The sequence below is a fragment of the Jaculus jaculus genome, chromosome 3 (genome assembly GCF_020740685.1).
Source record: "Jaculus jaculus isolate mJacJac1 chromosome 3, mJacJac1.mat.Y.cur, whole genome shotgun sequence".
Classification (NCBI taxonomy): domain Eukaryota; kingdom Metazoa; phylum Chordata; class Mammalia; order Rodentia; family Dipodidae; genus Jaculus; species Jaculus jaculus.
Window position 1 is genome coordinate 105,097,722 of NC_059104.1, and position 3,856 is coordinate 105,101,577.

The following is a 3,856-nucleotide window of genomic DNA, read 5'->3' on the forward strand; positions in this document are numbered from 1 at the left end:
GTCAGTTTTGTTTATGTGATCTTCTTGTTGGCTCTTGAGATTGGTTGTTTGACTCTTCTGTATGAAGTATTCTCTGAACTATTCTCTGTAAGTTTGGTTTTGTGTTAATCATAGAGTTGACTTTTTTTCATGGAAAAATTTCCTTTTACCATCTATTTTGAGGGATACTTTTGCTGGGTCGAGTATCTTGGGTTGGAAGCCATAGTTTTTTAGACTTTGAAGTGTTCCATTAGAAGCCCTTCTGACACAATTCTGATGGGATTGCTTTTGTATGTTGTGAGTTGTTTCTCAATTTTCAATTCTCTGCAATGTTAAAAACATTCTTATTTTTCATAGAGAGGTCTGACTTTATTTGGTTTAAAGATGAAACCTTCTATTTCCCTTATAATGTTAAGAACTTTACAGCAAGATTCTACTTATGTTTATTTTTTGTTATCGATTTCTTAAATTTATCTATAGCTCTCCACATTGAGTATCCCTAATCTGAAAAATCCCCAACTCAAAAATGCTGCAAAATCAGAAACTTTGAGTGTTGACATGATATCACAAGTGGAAAATTCCATACTTGACCTCATGTGCAGGACTGTAGTCAAAATGCAGGTACACTTAAGATAGTGTATATAATTACCTTTCAGACAGGATGTATCAGATGCATATCAAACAAATGAACCAAGATATATGTATGTATATATATGTATGTATATGTATATATATATATATATGTATGTATATACATGCACACACACACATATATATATATACACATACATATATATATGCATATATATATGTTCTAAAATTTGTCAAATTTTGAGAAGTGAAACACTTCTAGTCAGTTCAGATAAGAGATAGCCTTTGTATTCTTCTTTATACAACAGAAGTGTTAGTAAATTAAATGTCCTCCAAGCCATATGTCACAAAATTAAGCATAATATTATATAATGTCCATTATTTATTTGAGCATGCTTATTATTTTGTTTTGTGTTGTTATGGATAATTTTTTTTGGGTTTTCTGTGTAAAGAAAATTCCTACAATACATTTAACTTAGGTCTTTGATGATCTTTTAGTTTTAGTATTTCTTGCAACATCCTCCCAGGTAGCACTTTTCATTTGAATACTTCCTCCAAGACCAATTTTAATATAAGGTTTTGTAGGTCTGAAGATATTTTTGTTATGCTGCAATATTTGAATGGCAGTTTGGCTGGTTTTAAAATGACGGGTTCCAGGTTCAATGTTTTCTTTGATATTTTAAAAACCTTTCTACATTGTCTACATCTAGTTTTTCTTTAGGGAGATGTACTGTCATTATACTTCTTGATTTTTAGTTAATATTATGCAGTTTTTTTCTCAGTAAAATTTAGAATTTTTTTCTACTGTATTAGTTGTTTTAAATTTCCATTATAATGTGTGCAGCTGTTCTTCCTTACCTCTACTAATTAACTGTCTACTCATATGCAAAACATGATTCATCAGAGCCTTTGGGTTCCTTTTCTTTCTCTCTGTTTCTAAGGGACAGGGATTTATCCCAGGTTTCAATCATGCAATTCTTTATTGTGGAGGACAAATATGGCTGATGTGTGACATGCACTAAGTCCAACTTAATGACCATGTATTGATATATGTGCTTATAGTTCTGTGTATTGTCAGATGATCTTGGGCCTGACACCTAGCCTATCGCCTAGTAGCTCTGTGTCATTAGGAAAATTAAATTTCTTAGAAACTTTTTGTGTTTCTTGGAACATTCAAAAATTTTCTCAATGATCTCTCATGTGCAGCATAGATTAATATGTTTAAGACTTACCTTGGGGCCTGGTACATAGTTAGCAGCTATTATTATTACTCTGTGGAATTATTATGCTAGACCTGTGGGGAAACATAGAGAAGAACAAGAAAAAACTCTTGATAAGACAATCAAAATTTTAGCAACAATGTTAGAGAGGGCCAGCAGGGTGAGTATCCTTGTAAGAATCTAAAATATTCAGAAAAAAGCCTTTTAACTTTATAAACTTGGAAATGAGAAGAGTCATATGACTTGTGTAAGGTAACTCGTGGCTAGTGAGTGGTAAAGTCTCCAGGTGTCCTAGGGCTGAGCCAGGCCTGATGGAGTGCCACTATTTCCAGTGGAAACTTCTCAGTCATGCCTGAGGCTTTATTCTGATGCACCTGTCAGGACAAACAAGGCCGTGGTATGTAGCCTCCACAGCCAAGGCCCTCCACCATCCTGAAATTCAGAGGCTTTAGGGTTATTTGGATCATAACTCAGTCTGGAGAGAGAGAGAGAGAGAGAGAGAGAGAGAGAGAGGAAGAGAAAGAGAGAGAGGCTTCTCTGTCTTTAGAATGAGTTATTTATGTGAGCAAAGTTTCTCCTTGAGACCTTTCCTCAAACTGATGACCCATTAGTAATGGTAAGGCATAAACTCACTAAGTGAACTTTTGCTGCGTTTTAGTGTCTTCCTGGTCCTGTGTAAGGCACAAAGATAAAACCTTCGTGAGGGACCTATAGAGTCATGCCACAGTCTACCAGCAAGGAAACAACACAAAGTGCTCCAAGACAGATACTTTCTAGGTCATTTTTCTTTTCACCACAAAGGTACTATTTGAGCTGGTTCTTGTTAAATGCAGAGATGTTTTTCAGATGGAGAAGAGGGGAGAGAAACCCAGTAAGGGAGGTCAGCAAAGTCAGGGTGAGGGCACAGCTGGACATGAAAAGCAAGGGCTTAATTGTGAGGGGCCTTATGTGCCTCTGCCTTGTGGCTAAAGACAACCGACAAAGACTTTTTCTTGTAGCATGAGGGATCAAGCTGAGCCACACACTCAGTCCTTAAGGAGGAGGCTTTGGAAGCTGGAGAATGGCAGGGTCAGATCCAGGGTGTTCAAGGTTACTCTGAGGCACTATGGAAGGCAAAGCAGCAGGTCCTGAGGCTTGGAGCCATGTGGTCTTGACCGCAGAGTAACTGGCTTGTTGGAACTGAGCATGCGGGCTCCAGATACACAGTGCAGAATGTAGCCTCGCACACCATGTACTACAGATGTCTAACCATGATTCTTCCTTTGAGAAGCTTCCTGTTAATCAGGCTGAGGTACAGGAGAGAAGTCCTGTCCCCACTGAGCTCACAAATCTCCTTTAAGAAACTAGCTCCATTTAAAGACCCTGGGCGACTCCTCCCTTTGTTCCCTCATTCAATTGACCCCATTCTCTGACACCATCTGATGCAGTGCCCCATTGTTTAAGCAACCATTTTGGTATGGACTGAGGCAAGGGGAGGAGCCGTTGAATTTCAAAGTGGAATAAAGAGAAAATGAATACTAAAAGAATGAGGAGGTTGTTTAGTGAGGCTTGAAGAGAGGACAGGTGTTTCCTCCCACATTGAGAATAGTGACCCCTGGGAGTAGCATTTCCCGTTGAGCAGGCACCCATGGGAGGCTTAGTCCTCCTACAAACGACCTGGTGGTAGTACACTGTGTCTGAGCACTGAGAAAAACCACGTATTTTCCAGAGTGTCTTTTGGACTCCTTAAAACACGAGCCGCTCCAGCAGTGGTCACTGTGCTCCCCACCACATGTCATGCATACCCTCACCCACACAGCCATCATTCTGTGGTTGTGTGCAAAGGCCCGTGGCCTTCATACTGTGTGGTGGTTAGTCCCAGCTGGCTGGCTCTGTGTGTACAGCACTCTGCAGGTGGGGGAGACCCTTTGGGAGCGCACACAGTGGGGTGACAGGCAATGTTGCTGCAGAGAAAAGCATACCCATGCTTGAGGTGGGAGGATGTGATGACGTGGCTCCACACAGCGGGAACTCAGACCTTTAAAAAGCTGAGGAAACAGCCTCAGAGCAGGCAGTGGTTCCTCGGG